Genomic DNA, 16,967 nt, shown 5'->3' on the forward strand with positions numbered 1-16,967 from the left:
CCCAAGAAGAGATTATGGAAAGGATTTAGCAAGATTTAGAAAAATCTTGTGGTGGGGCCACCTTAGTCCGAAATTCAGCAAAAGAAAGGGGGGTTTAAGTGTTATTTTGATGGTAAGTATTCTAGTTAGTGGGAGGTTAAAGTGTTAAGTCTAGTGTTTAAGTGTTTTCATGTATTAGGTAGTGTGTTATAGTGCTCGGGAACCATAACTAGCTCAGAAAAAGTGAAACAATGTTTCTGATAATATTTTAGTGTTCCGGGTAGTGTCCGGTTGTTCGGTTAAATACCGTTCCATTAAAGTGCTAAGTGATATCGTAAAGTGTCCTTTATGTAACTTTTAGTGACCCTTTTAATTCCCGACACTTAAGAATGCATACAAGACCACTCCATATTTTTGCAAGTGGCTAGCATATTTAAATGCTGAATTTTGTTAATAAATGCAAAATTTTGCATTTTAAGTGGGTTTTAGGCACTTTTCGGCACCTAAACTATCACCTAGTGACACAGTTTTATGGTCCTTACTTCCCTACACTCCATACTAGTGCAGTACCTTAACTCTGGCTCATATTGGCCTCAATATATTGTCTGTCTATGTGCTGGCATTGTTAGCATGTTTCTGAGTTATCCGCTCACTATGCTAACTGTGCTTTGTGCATCAAGTTTGTCACTAAAGTTTGTGTGTAATAAATGGAGTGATAGTATGAATGTGATACATATGTATGTATGATGCAGAAATCATAAAGTAGTTTAATTCGTCAGTTGTAATTCAAGCACAGTCATTAAGCACAAAGTTAATATTAATTAATTGTACGGATACCTGTAATTGTGAGGGTTATCACATAGGAAAGTAGGGATTACAAAACTGCCTTCCTAGTGATGACATAGGTACCGGAAAGTGCTAGAAACACACTAAAACTGCAAAATTCTGCAGAAAATAAATAAATTCAGCTATAATCAGCTTTTTAGCACATTAATATCATGAAGAATTTATGTTTTATTGTCCAAAATAACTTACAAAGTGTCAGGAATTGAAACTGCCACAAAAGGTGCTTCATACCTAGTGAAATTGCACAATTCAGCACTTTAACGAACCGTAACCAACCGAACAACCGGACAATAACCGGGACATCAAAATTTGACTAGAAGTAATGTTTTTATTATATTAAACTAATACTGGTGCTAGAAGCTTTGTAATATTTTATTTGATCTTGTCCCCTAATTAAGTGGAAGAGAATCCTAAAGAATATTTTGTGTTGGATTTTTTTTATAAATAACCATAAGTGAGTTACCATTGTCCATTATCACCAAGAACTCATCATCTTCTTCCTCCTAACTCCCCTTGGTCTCGGCTCACTACTCCCACAATACCACCACCATTTTCAAGCTTCAATCTCACAATCCAAGGTGATCTAGAGGTGTATGAAGCTCATCTAAGAAGGTGTAAGGTGCTAGAAATGGAAGGGCCTCGCTTTGGAGCTTTTAACAACTTGATTTCTTCCTTGTTCATCTTTTTCATTCTTGTGCCACTTCCCTAGCCATTAGAGCTAGTAGTAAGCTTCTTGATCACTAAAATAAGTCATGTTTATGTTATGTACAAGTTTCACCATCTAGACAACTTAACTTCTAATGTTAAAAATAAGAAGATCTAACATATTCATGAAGAAAATAAGTGATTACATGAATTTTTAGTGTATGAGTTGTTGGTGTTTTATCTTGTGTTTATGTTTAGATCAATTATGTTAAAGCTTGGATCTAACAAGTTTAAGCATGGACTTGAAGGATCCATGGTTAAACTTGAAAATGAACATATGAAGCATTATGTGAACATGAAAAATGAAATTTTGATGCATAATCTTGTAATCTTGAAGTAATAAAGTGTGTATAGAACTAATTTTTGAAACTAAAACTCATGGAAAGTTTGTTAAAAAGTTAACATAAAGCTTGTTTATGAAAGATCTAAAGCTATTAAGCATGGATCTTGAAAGATCCATGGTTAATCATGATGTTAAAAATGATGATCTTTCTAATAAATATAAACGTGGTCTTAGAATATGATTTACAAACTTTAAAGACCATTAACTCATGGATGAGTTGGTTAATAAAATAAAATTTCATAAAAGATTGTTTAAAATACTCAAGAACACTTATTTTTGGAAAGATCATCAAATGTAAAGTGTAGATCTAAAAGACTACACATTTTAACAAGAATCAAGTTCACCATGATGTTTCATATGGAAAAATTAGTGTATGTTAATATAATTGTTGTTGAAAATTGTTTTGGTGATTGGAAAGAAAATAAACACATGTTTTGAAAACATGGAAAACCTTCATTTTTAGGTGAAACTATGTCAAAATTTTTATAAAATTTTGACACTTAGAAAAATATAAGTTTTGGTGAAACTTATTCCCAAAAAATTCACCTAAAAATATTTACCAAGGCTTCCCTAATTTTTGTGTAAAATTTCAAGATAAGGAATGTTGATTTCTTCAAGTTCAAACTTATATTAAATATGTGTATTTTTAGGGAAATTATATATATTTAGTGATCACCAAACTTTGTGCTAAGTGTATATTATGTGTATTAGTTATATTATTTTAGGACTTGAAATAATATAACTCACAAAAATACCAAGAAATTACAATCCAAAATACTACCAAAATTCCAAGGAATAAATATACAATTTATACCCAAAATATTGGAGAAACCGAACAAGGAATATAACTCACAAAAATATTCTGGAAATATTATTCATGACTATATATTTTGATAATTATATTTTGGACACCAAGAGAACAAAAATATGATTTTTACAATTATTACAAACTTATATCATATTTTTGACAAGAAGAAAATGTATTATTTTTTGGGTGAATGAAACTATATTTTCTTGAAATTAATAGAAGATATATTATTTTTGAAAGAAATATATATTTTCTCAAACAAACATTAAATACATTATTTTTGGGAGAAAAATAGATCAATATATATTTTCTAAGTTGGACTTGAAAATATATTATTTTTGGGACTTATATGGAAATACAAATGTTTTTGCCAAGGTAAAATTCTAAATAATTTTTCTACGTAATATTTCTTAAAATATATATATATTTTGGAAATATATATTGATGTATTTTCATTAGAAATATTATTCCGGAAAGGCTAATACAAAAATTAAGTATGAGATACTTAATAAACACAATAAAAATACGTATTATCGTACGTATAGTTACACACCGGAATACGCCATCGATACTTGGCAAAAATATAGAAGGATAAGAATACGAATACAAATATACCCATCCTTGGGAAATTATACAAGTACAAATATATAAACTTGACAAGTTAAAAGGTATTATTTTAACTAGTATTCCAAAATTCATAAATATAATTTAAGTTAAAATATTTATTATTTTAACAAATAATTATATAACTTGGAATAATATTCAGGACACAAAGAAACGTAAATTAAAGACACTAATTTATACTAAGTCAAGGCATGACTCGCACGTCTAATAGACCGTAGTACGTTGTTGGTAGTCGTGCACACTAGTAGCGGCTTGAGTTACGTCGGATTGAAGAACGCAAAACTGTGAGTTCATGTCCCCCTTTTCTCTTAACTGTTTTTGGTTTTATAACTCTCGGGGGTGGAATACATGTTACGATTGTTTAAACGGTATGAATTGACTAGGAAGGGAACTGTTAGATCATGTGAGCATAGAGTGAATTTGAAATGCCATTAATTCTTAATTAGGGACGAAGGTTAGATCTAACGGGTATGGCCGAACCCCACTCATGGTACTTATGACCACTTGAGTGCTTCGGTGTCCCAGTCGAGGTAAATCGACAATAGTCAAGGTGAATTGACATAGTCAAGGTGAATTGACATAGTCGAAGGGGAATTCGACATAGTCGAGGTAAATCGACAATAGTCAAGGTGAATTGACATAGTCAAGGTGAATTGACATAGTCGAAGGGGAATTCGACATAGTCGAGGGAATCGACAAGGGTATAAGCCTACTCATCTTGAGTGCTCCCTATGTCTTCACATGTTTTAATGTCCTTGCAAAACTTTAATTTAATTTGTTCATAAATGCTTTTCATACCTGTTTTCAAAGGAGTTGCTCAAGGTTTACAAGGTTTTCAGTACCAATATGAAACACATGAACTCGCTCAACTTTTGTTGATGTTTTCCAAAATTACATGTATTTCAGGTAACAAGTTGGATCTTGGGCACTGGTGTTATTTCTAGAAGTAAATTCCAAGTTTAGATGTCATCCACTTTCGTCGATTTGTAACTTAGTCGAAGGTTGTGTTTAAGACTTAAATAAACGGTGCTTGTAATACTTTAAACTTAATGAATGGATGAACATCGTTTTGATCATATAGTTGTTTATTATGATTGAATGCAATGGTATTAAACAAGTCACACATCATACGCTTCCGCAAAAATCAGGGTGTGATAGTTTGGTATCAGAGCTTCGATTGTAGTGAACTAGGATTCCTTCTCGAGTCTAGACTACAATCACTAGAACTCTATCATGAAAACATTTTACAAAAAGGTTTTTCATTGCATTCACGTAAGCGTCAATATCCATGAGTCAAACATTTTTTTTCCAAGAAAAGACGAGGCAAGGACATTAGTAGGGAGGAGAATACCCCAAATTACGGTGCCAATTAAGGCGTAGTCTATGTGAGATAGACTTGCCAAAGACAAAATGAACCCCCCCCCTGAAAGGATAAACGAGAGTTATATGTGGTATGATACATTTAATTTCTTGTTTATGCTAAGTAACATATTTATCCATTGATACATATATATATATATATATGTGCGTATAAGTGTACGAAATAATTATTGACGTGAATGAGATACCTTCGACTTTGAATCCTATTATTGTTCTTGACTCGCACGATGAGACTATCAACCTCGCGTTTGTTGCAAAGCTCATGGCTGGAGTGACTACCAAACGAGATCCCGAGCTGGCTTCCGTAGAAGATGGCTGCTCTTCCCTCTCGATTATGAAGGTGCCTAACTACAGTAGTGACGGCGAGGCAGAGGCGGCAACCTTGGACAACACCTTTATCAGCGGGACGAGGTCCCTGTGGCTTTTGTGAAACAAGATTGAAGACGCTTTTGTCCAGATTAGGAAGATGAAGTACTCATCTAGAAGGTGCCCCTCCAACTACTAGGAGTTCTCCTTATTCCTATTACGATTAATCATCATGCCTATTCGCGCGTAACGATGACGAATGTTAGCGCGTGGACAACCGTAATGGTCCTTTCCATGTCAGAGGTATAAGGACAGCAGTGTCCCCTCTTTGGTTGATCATCTGCTTGAATGTGGGAAAGTTGGGGTGACCGTGCAAGACAATTTATTATTACGGGGGCCCACGTAATAACGACTTGTAGTGCATGGAAATCCTAGTGGACTCTGCAGGTCAGGCTGAAGATCAGCATCCCTCCAAAAATAATCTCTAGGTGTTCATACCTTCATCTGGTAGAACAATACCTAGAGAGTTGCCTTAGCACCCTACAAAGTAGGAAACCTGTCTTTGCCTACTTTGTGTCTGACACTTCTACCCGTCTACGAGCCGTTTGGGAACCGGTTTCTAAGCAAGTGAAGATGGCTAACATGCGGGAAAGATTCAGTGAAGTTACACTCTCTATCACCCCTACTTGAACAACCCCCATCTCTTGGAAAGTATACCCGTCTTGTGGTGCTAAAGACCCAAGAAAAACCAATGTAGAAGGAAAATAACTACCATTTTCATATTATGAAACTTGTATGACCGAGGTGATGTAACATCGAGTTCATTTTGTTTTACCCATTACAAACAATAAGTCAAGTTGTTAAGCCTATATGAAAGCTCAGTGGTTGTTTCCTTACTTATACATTGTTAATTATATATGCATGTGATATTGGGTGATTACATACTTGATTGTGGTAATATGTACCTCATAGACAATTATGGAATGTTGTCTAACCTACCCCGTACCTTTTTTGCCAGAAGGAATGCCGCCCAGACGTCACACAGACACCAGTACGTTACCAAGAACTGAGGCCGAACTCAATGAGCGCATTTCCCAAGCTATAGCGCAGTATGAAGCCCACCGCTCTAGACGCAGCGATGGCACTTCTGGAAGTAACCCCCCAACTGGCTGCACTTATAAACAGTTCCTAGACTGCAAGCCATTAAACTTTGACAGCACAGGAGGCGTCGTTGCATTTGTTCGTTGGGCAGAAAAGACTGACTCCGTTTTGAGAATGAGTAACTGTTCGCCCCAGCGGAGTGTTACCTTTATCTCAGGGTTGTTTTTGGATGGCGCACTCTCCTGGTGGAACCTTCAGGTTTAGACCCTTGGTGAAGATGCTGCTTATGCACTGAGCTGGGACGAGCTCAAGGAAATGATGGAGAAGAAATATTGTTCTAGGGCCAAAATCCAGAAGCTTGAGACTGAGTTCTGGAATTTGAAAATGGACGGGCCGAAGATCGCTGAGTACGTCCAACGCTTTCATGACTTGTCTAGGGTTGTTCCCTACTTAGTCAAGCCGGAATTCAAAAGGATTGAGTGATTCATTTATGGACTTGCACCGCAAATCATGAGCATGGTTACTGCCTCAAAGCCTCCAACCATCACAGAGGCTATCGATTTAAGTGTCACACTTATTGAAGAAGCTCTACGTACGGAAACGTTTTCGGAATCTGAGACAAACAAGAAAGAGACTCATGTGGAGTCTTCGGGCAATAAGAAAAGGAAGTCTTCAAACCTAAAGATAGGCACCCAAGTCAGCTATGGAAGCTCTAAAGCAAAGAAAAGAAGGGAAGGGAACCCGCCTCGTGGCAGGAAAGCTTATGGAGCCACTAATAAGGCCGGTGGTAAGGTATACTTGGTGAATAAGCCGAGATGCAAGGAATGCAATTTTTACCATGAAGTCCGATGTCTGAAGCCTAAGTGTGGAAAGTGTGGAAAAGAAGGGCACAGCAAGGATGCCTGTTGGGCGAAGGATCCAGACGGAAGAAATAATGGTAAAGTTCCAGGTTGCTACAGATGTGGTGAAGTAGGGCACTTTAGGAGAGATTGCCCTAGGAAGAACCAAGCGAGGAGAGGTCTTCACGATCGAAGCTCGTAAAGCACGCCAGGATCCAGATGCGGTTACGGGTATGTTCCCTATTGACCAACTCTATGCATCTATTCATGGATTAATACTGGCACCGACTTTAACCTTTTATGCTTAGAACTTATGAAACTACTTGGCCTAGTTTCAAGTAGAATAGACGCCCCGTATTCCATAGAATTGGCATATAGAAGGTTAGTTAAAGCGAATGAGATAATTAAAGATTGTCCTTCGGAACTTAGGAGGCATGAACCTTCCACTACCGTTGACTTGGGAAGTCACGATATTGTAGTTAGCTTGGAATGGATATCCAAGGTTAGAACTGAAGTTGTTCGGCATGAGGAAAATCATTCGCATCCCCCTTGCGAATAATGAAACACTTATAGTACACAATCTTCTTGCAATAGATGCGAGGGCACTAGGCCCCATAAGGCAGTGGATCTACGACACCTCACATTGGCCATAGAAACACAGAAGCGCCTCCGAATAAACTGCATAGCCTTCCCAGCTCATGTTGCCGATAAGGAGACCAAGGAGCTGGAGCTAGAAGACAACCCCGTGGTGGAGAAATTTCTAGAAGCCTTTCCTGAAGACTTGCCGGGAATACCTCCACAGCAACAAGAGGAGTTTAGGATAAACCTAGTACCAGGAGCGACACCGGAGATAGATGATGCCTTACTGACTAGCTTTGTCCGAGATACATGAGCCTCTGATGCAACTTCAAGAGCTGCTAGACAGAGGAAATCTAACAGGCCGAACCTCTCACCGTGGGAGGCCCCCGGTGATATTCATTAGGAAGTAGGACGACAGTTTTCACATGCGTATACAGCCTAATCTGAGAGGAACTCAGAAGAATTAATATGGAAAAGTATACGCATAAGTTACATGGAGATAGACGACTAACCATCAAGGATCGGTACCCCTAACCGAGAATTGATGACTTGTCGACCAACTACAAGATCCCAGCTACTATTCCAAGATGGAATTGAGGACATGACGTCCTTAGTTAAAGACACGAGAAGAAAGTTAGCAGTTTCCATTTTACATCAATAGAGAATTGGATATCAAGGACCGGTATCCTTTGCCAAGGAATGGCGATATAATTGAACCAATCATAAGATCCTAGTTACTACTCGAAGAAGGACTTGAGGTCAGGATGTCCTCAACTACATATACAAGAAGAAAATATCCCTAAAACGACCTTTAGGACTCGCCTTGATGCGTTACGAGTTCCTTGTCGTGACCGTTTGGCTTAACACATGCACCGGCAGTATTCATGGACCTCATGAATTGGGCGTGTAAGCCATATCTGGATAAGATCCTGATTATATTCATTGATTGCATCCTCATAAGCTCAAAGACCAAGGAAGGTCATGAGTAACATCTGTAAGATATCTTGGAAGCTTTTGGAGAAAGAACAGTTATGTGCCAGGATGTCGAAGTGCGAACTTTGGACTCGCGAGGTAAGATTCTTAGGATACGTGGTGGAGAAGGAAGAGATTCATGTCGACCCTGCAATCAAGAACTAAGGAGTCCCTTAAACACAACTAAGAATTTTGGGGATTGTAGGCTGTATCAGACGACCCCTAGAAAACCTTTCAAGGGCTGCTCAACCGCTAACAACCCTAACCTAGTTGATTACCTATCTTGTCTTCACCTGACAGTACCAATAAAAATTGCAGTTCTTGTGATGCTTCTCGACAAGGTCTCGATTGCGCGTTGATGCAACGAGACCAAGTCATCACGTACGCGTCACGTTGATTAAGGGATCATGAGAAGAGACCTTGAAATAGGTGCAGTAATTGCGCGTTGCAGATTTGACGTCATTACTTGTGTAGGCAAACGCTGCACGATCTTTATTGATCACAAGGGTTGCAGCACACCGCTAATCAGAAGGACTTAAATATTTAACTAGATAGAATGAGCTACTGAATGATTACGACTGAGAGATTAAGTGTCACCTGGACAAGGCAAGCGTTGTAGCAGACGCCTTGAGCCGCAAGGAATGCGCAAAGCCTCTAAGGGCGCGTGCCTTAGAGATGACCATACAGACAAATCTCGTCACTTGGATTCGTGAAGCTGAGCAAGAGGCACTCAAACTAGAGAACCTTCAAGCTGTAGTGCTACATAAATGAAAGTGCAACTGTTGCCTAAGGAAGACGGAACCTTGTACTTCATGGAACGACCTTGTGGTTCCGTTTCGCGACAATTTATGTACGCCTGTTTTAGGACAAGGCTCATAGGTCAAGGTACTCGATCCATCCTAGGATCCGACAAGATGTACCAAGACTTGAAGGATTAGTATGAGTGACCCAAGGTAGAAGCTGATATAGCTACATATGCGAGTAACTGTCTTACCTGTGCCGAGGTTAAGGCTGAATATCAGAAACCGTCCGACCTACTACAACAACCAGAGATACCCATGTGGAAGTGGGAGCAAATCTCGATGGACTTCATAACGCAATTACCCAGGACCCCGAGAGGGCACGATATGATAGTTGATCGGTTAACAAAGTCTGCGCACTTCCTACCGATCCGAGAAAAAGATAGCACTGGAAAGCTTGCTGAAATATACTTAAAGGAAATTGTGGCACGTCATGGAGTGCCTATCTCAATCATTTTAGACAGAGATGGACGCTTTGTCTCAAGGATCTGGCAATCCTTTCAGGAAGCCTTTGGATCTCAACTAGATCTAAGCACGGCATTCCATCCACAAACAGACGACCAGGGCGAACGGACTATACAAACATTAGAAGATATGCTTCGCGCATGTGTCATGGACCTAGGCGGCAACTGGGATACTCACCTGCCTTTGGTTGAGTTTTCCTACAATAACAGTTATCATACAAGCATAAAAGCCGCACCGTTTGAAGCTCTGTATGGCCGCAAGTGCCAATCGCCCTTATGTTGGGCAGAGGCTGGAGACAAAAGAATGGTTGGTCCTGAACTTGTACAAGAGACAACCGACAAGATCATGCAGATCCGAGAGCGCATTAGGGCGGCTCGGGATCGACAAAAGAGCTATGCTGATCGAAGACGAAAACCATTAGAATTCGAGGTAGGAGACAAAGTGTTGTTAAAGGTCTCACCTTGGAAGGGCGTAGTCAGATTTGGAAAGCGTGGAAAGCTGAATCCACGATACATCGGATCATTCAAGATTTTGGAAAGAATTGGTACCATGGCGTATAAGTTGGAATTACCAGAAGAACTTAATCGAGTACATGATACGTTTCATGTATCCAACCTCAAGAAGAGTCCAACACAGGAAAACGTGATCATCCCTGTGGATGAAGTGCTTATTGACGACACCCTCTGATTTACAGAACAACCCATTGAGGTTACAGACTGGAAAGTCAACAAGACCAGAAGGAGCAGTGTTAAACTTGTCAAAGTACGTTGGAACTCTAAGCACGGACCTGAGTACACGTGGGAACGTGAAGACCAGTTCAAAGAAAAGTATCCCCACCTGTTCAAGAAGACTCCTGTCAGAGCTAGTTCGGCCTGAATTTCAGGACGAAATTCTTTTAACGGGGGGAGACTGTGACAACTGGCACCAAACCGATAATTTCTGTACACTTTAATTATTATGTAATGGCTGCAAATATGTGCTTAAATGTCAACATTTTCTGATTACATACTATACAAGTGAATTCATGCACGTTTTATACTACAAAATATTGCTTTATGCATTTACGAGAGCGTTGCGTCAAAAATACTAGTAAACTCACCGGTAAGACACGTTGTGTCAACAAATCTGCAGAAAGCAGTTAGACAATAAAATTGGAGCCTAGGTGTAGGTCCAATGACAAGAATACATTAAAACCCAAGAGTACATACAAGGGTCAACACCTAGGCTTTCCGAAGACTAAAATACGTAATAAAAAGCACCCGAAACGCACTTTAAGTGCAAAATTCTGCATTTATTAATAAAATTCAGCATTGTAACATGCTAGTAGGATAAAAAAATGGCAGGATGATCCTGTATGCTTTCCTAAGTGCCCGGAATTAACTATGTTGCAAAAATATATATAAAAGACACTTTAAAGAATAATTAAGCACTTTAACGGAACGGTATCCAATCGAATAACCGGACATTACCCGGGACACTAATTTTTTGCCAAACACATCGTTTATTTATTTCTTGGCTAGTCGTGATCCCCGAACACCCTAACACTCACTAGAAAGCAACTAACTAACCTATATCAACATATTACTCGAAATCTAACTAGTTCTTGCCATCTAGTTACAAAATATTTAGAACCAACCCCCCCCCCAACCAAATTCGGTCCATATGGACCCACCAAATCATCTTCACCATGCTCTCATATCTTGGTAAGATTTTACTTCAATTGTTTAATATATTTTTGCTTGTAAACATGATCAAAATATGTGGAAGTATCCATATAAGTGTGGTAGGAAGATCACCATCCTCATTATTCATTATCACACCATACCTTCACTCTCTCTCTCCCTCTCTCACGGTTCACCTTGACCGCCCCCATCACCACCCCTAAACCACCATTATCTTCCATTCTTCAAACTTTGTTCAAGTGTATAAGGAGATACAAGGAAGTTGCAACTTGTGGTGCTTCAAAAGGGCTTGTTTCTTGCTTGTTCATCATCTTTTTCTCATCATCTTCATCACTAGATCCTACCCTAGCCTTGTGCTAGTAGTAAGTCTTCTTACACCTAGCTTCATCTTGCTTCTTAGTCAAAATACGTAGCATGATGATTATGTTTAAATCACAAGAACAAGAACACTAAGATGATGAATATGAAACCTTACATGAAACTTGAACATAAAAGATAATTGAAGATGAAAGTAAAAAGTTACAAGTATGATGTGGTAGTAATCATATTGTTGGTTTATTATTGAATCTTGGTTATGTAGTTTTGATCACCATGTGAATCTTGTTAAATGATAAGTACGATTTAACAAGACTAGAAAGTGGTTTGTGTTACATAAAAAAGCCATTTTCTAACTAGAAATGAACTTGATATTTTTCACAAAATATAAATTATCTAGTAAGTTGATGAGTTTGTAAATCCAAGGGTTTACAAAGGATTTTTGTAAGAAACCAAGTTAGAAAAGCGGTTTTTTGGGAAAACCATGACGATTACAAACACTTACACTATTTTTAGAAATAAAACAAGTATGAGAATGTTTTAATTACAAGAAGAATTCAAGAGTTTAATTTTTGTAAAAATTGTTTACAAGATGTAAACACTAAATCATTTCATGAGAATGATTTTTAAAGAAATAAATACGTTTGGGAAGGTAACTAAGTCCACTAAAGGCTTTACCAAGTTACTATGCGTTTTCGAGATATATCAAGTTCATGATTAATGTGTAACGTATATATTTTTGCTCTTGGTGATGTAAAAGTTGTGTGAAGACTAATTGTTGATGTAGATGATGATTTTTAAAAAGAAAATAAACACATGTTTAGAAAACATGGGAAACCTCCATTTTTAGGGGAAACTCTGTCAAAATTTCTATAGAATTTTGACACTTAGAAAAATATAAGTTTCTAAGGAACTTATTCCCTAAAAAAATGTATCTAAAAACTTTTACCAAGGTTTCCCTAATTTTTGTGTTAAGAAATGATGATTTCTTCAAGACTAAAAATTTATATTAAGTGTGTATATTTTTGAGAAAAATATATATATATTAATTGATCACCAAAATTTTGTGCTAAGTGTATGTAGTATGTATTATACGTGATAGTGTATTAGGACTTAAAAATACACTAAATACACTTGAGGAGCAAAAACACAAAATACACATACAACATACAAGATACATAATTCGGGTGCAAAATACAAGAAACTTATATTTACTTTTGAGAAAATAATATAAGTAAGCCACTTAGCTAAAAATATAAAATATTTTTAACATAAGAATACATACATAAAAGATAGTGACTTGTACTTGTGCGATACAAGTCTAGTGACTAACGTTAATAAAACACGTTTAGGTCACGACGCTATATAAGCAAATCCGGTGAAGTTTACGACGCAAGGAACGCAAAGTTGTGAGTTCATGCTCCCCCTTTTCTTTTAACTGTTTTCAGTTTTATAACTTCGGGGGTGAAATACATCTTACAATGTTTATAAATGGTATGATGATACGAGAAATGATATGAGAAATGATGCATGATACGAGAAATCGTGTCACAAATAGGGTACCATAAGCACCATTAGTCAACAATATACCTAGACCGCAGAACAAAAGGTTAGATCTAACGGGTGTCGAGCAGCCACACTCTTGGTGAGAACGAGTACCAAATAGTGCTTTTGTGTCTCAGAATATGCCAACTAGAGAAATGCCTAAGGTTTGGTTGCTTCCTATGTCGTGTCACATCTTAATGGCTTTGCAACCCATTAACAACTTGATACATACATGAATACTTGATTTATACATGAATACTTGATTTTCACAAGATACATACTATGTTTTCACACAAAGTATACAAACGTTCAATACAAGAACTGCATGAATTCACACCAACATTATGTTGACGTTTTTCCAAAACTCACATGTATTTCAGGTAACTAGAAGTGGATGCGCGCGTGGCTTTACTCATGCTTGTGGATGTCACTTATGTTTATCTTAAAATAAAGTTGTAAACTTTTAAAACAATGTTTTATGCTATCTCGCGATGTAAACGCTAAACTTATGTTTTCAAATTATGGAATATTTGGTATTTGAAGTTATTTTTATGAGCATGTAGTATGTTTATATATCGTATGCAATGAGAACCTTTCATGATCACACCTTGTGCTTCCGCCGTAGAAAGGGGCGTGACAAATGGACCTTAGCACTACATTTCACCCTCAGACGGACGGCCAGAGCAAACGAACGATACAAACTGTATGGACATGTTACGTGCTTATGTGATGAACCTTGATGAAAAGTTGGAATACTCACTTACCCATAGTGGAGTTTTCCTACAATAACATTTATCACACCGTCGTTTAGGCCGCCTTGTGTGAAGCTTTAGATGGAACGTAAGTGTCAATCCCCGTTGTGTTGGACAAAGACCGCAGGTAAACAATCTACTGGCCCAAGTTGATTCAGGAGACTAGAGGCAAGATCGTTCATATATGTGATCATATCAAGACAACACGTGATATACAGAAAGGCTACGTCGACGAGCGGCGGAAACCATTGGAATTTGAGATAAGAAGTATGGTTTTGATGAGAGTCTCGCCTTGGGAAGGCGTGGTATGATTTGGAAAGCGTGGGAGGTTGGACCCATGGTATATTAGACTTTTCGAGATTCTGGAAAGGATCGGGACCATTGCTCACAAGCTGGAATTTCCAGATGAGATCAGTAGTGATCACGACACATTCCACGTGTCTGGTCTTTAGAGGAGCCTGACTCTGGGAACAGTCGTTATTCCCGCAAACAGGATTCACATCAACGAGAAACTCCAATTTAGTAAAGAACCTGTTAAGGTTGCAGACTGGGAGTCTGCAAGACCCGGAGAAGTCATAATTGACTTGTTAGAGTTCGTTGGAATTTTTATCATGGCCCAGAGTTTACTTGGGCACATGAAGACCAAATCAAGCCTAAGTGACCACATTTAGTTCACAACTCCCCTGCGACTGATGGCATCGCTTGAATTTCGGGACAAAATTCTTTTAACGGGGGAAGAATGTGACAACTGGCACTTTTCCAAGCATTCCGTACAGTAATTAAACAGTAATCTGTGCTTTAATAACTGTGCATGAACTAGTTTACAAGACGAATGAAATTCCGATTCCTGTTATATACATACAATGGCATTTCTTGTTGCAAGACTTTCATCATTACTACATGCAACACAATATAGTCTATTAATGCATAGAACAGAGTTGGCACAACTATCAGACAAACTAGAAGTACTGACGGGAGTTCAGTACTTAGACAGACATGATGTTAAGACACAAAATAAGCCCCAGGACCAAGTGTTACACTAGTATAGTGTGTAGGAAAGTAGGGATTACAAAACTGCCTTCCTAGTGATGACATAGGTACCGGGAAGTGCCAGAAAAACACTAAAACTGCAAAAATTCTGCAGAAAATAAATAAATTCAGCTATAATTAGCTTTAATATCATGAAGAATTAATGTTTTATTGTCCAAAATAACTTACAAAGTGTCGGGAATTGAAACTGCCACAAAAGGTGCTTCATACCTAGTGAAATTGCGCAATTCAGCACTTTAACCAACCGTAACGAACCCAACAACTGGACAATAACCGGGACATCAAAATTTGACTAGAAGTAATGTTTTTATGATATTAAACTAATATTGGTGCTAGAACACCTTAAAAATCATAAAAACACCTACACACACTTAAACATACTTAAACCTTCTAGTTTGCACTTTAAACCCCTAACTTCCAAAAATTTACATTTTACCCCCCCTTTTCACCAAATCCGGCCCCTATGGGTCCCACATGGCTTTGTAATATTTTATTTGATCTTGTCCCTTAATTAAGTGCAAGAGAATCCTAAAGAATATTTTGTGTTGGATTTTTTTTATAAATAACCATAAGTGAGTTACCATTGTCCATTATCACCAAGAACTCATCATCTTCTTCCTCCTAACTCCCCTTGGTCTCGGCTCACTACTCCCACAATACCACCACCATTTTCAAGCTTCAATCTCACAATCCAAGGTGATCTAGAGGTGTAAGAAGCTCATCTAAGAAGGTGTAAGGTGCTAGAAGTGGAAGGACCTCACTTTGGAGCTTTTAACAACTTGATTTCTTCCTTGTTCATCTTCTTCATTCTTGTGCCACTTCCCTAGCCATTAGAGCTAGTAGTAAGCTTCTTGATCACTGAAATAAGTCATGTTTATGTTATGTACAAGTTTCACCATCTAGACAACTTAACTTCGAATGTTAAAAATAAGAAGATCTAACATATTCATGAAGAAAATAAGTGATTACATGAATTTTTAGTGTATGTAATGAAGTTGTTGGTGTTATATCTTGTGTTTATGTTTAGATTAAGTATGTTAAAGCTTGGATCTAACAAGTTTAAGTATGGATCTTGAAGGATCCATGGTTAAACTTGAAGATGAACATATGAAGCATTATGTGAACATGAAAAATGAAATTTTGATGCATAATCTTGTAATCTTGAAGTAATAAAGTTTGTATAGAACTAATTTTTGAAACTAAAACACATGGAAAGTTTGTTAAAAAGTTAACATAAAGCTTGTTTATGAAAGATCTAAAGCTATTAAGCATGGATCTTGAAAGATCCATGGTTAATCATGATGTTAAAAATGATGATCTTTCTAATAAATATAAAAGTGGTCTTAGAATATGATTTACAAACTTTAAAGACCATTAAACTCATGGATGAGTTGGATAATAAAATAAAGTTTCATAAAAGAATGTTTAAAATACTCAAGAACACTTATTTTTGGAAATATCATCAAATGTAAAGTGTAGATCTAAAAGACTACACATTTTAACAAGAATCAAGTTCACCATGATGTTTCATATGGAAAATTAGTGTATGTTAATATAATTGTTGTTGAAAATTGTTTTGGTGATTGAAAAGAAAATAAACACATGTTTTGAAAACATGGGAAACCTCCATTTCTAGGGGAAACTATGTCAAAATTTTTATAAAATTTTGACACTTAGAAAAATATAAGTTTTGGTGAAGCTTATCCCCTAAAAATTCACCTAAAATATTTACCAAGGCTTCCCTAATTTTTGTGTAAAATTTCAAGATAAGGAATGGTGATTTCTTCAAGTTAAAACTTATATTAAGTATGTGTATTTTTAGGGAAATTATATATATTTAGTGATCACCAAACTTTGTGCTAAGTGTATATTACGT

The sequence above is a fragment of the Helianthus annuus genome, chromosome 10, assembly GCF_002127325.2.
Source record: "Helianthus annuus cultivar XRQ/B chromosome 10, HanXRQr2.0-SUNRISE, whole genome shotgun sequence".
NCBI classification, from domain to species: Eukaryota; Viridiplantae; Streptophyta; class Magnoliopsida; order Asterales; family Asteraceae; genus Helianthus; species Helianthus annuus.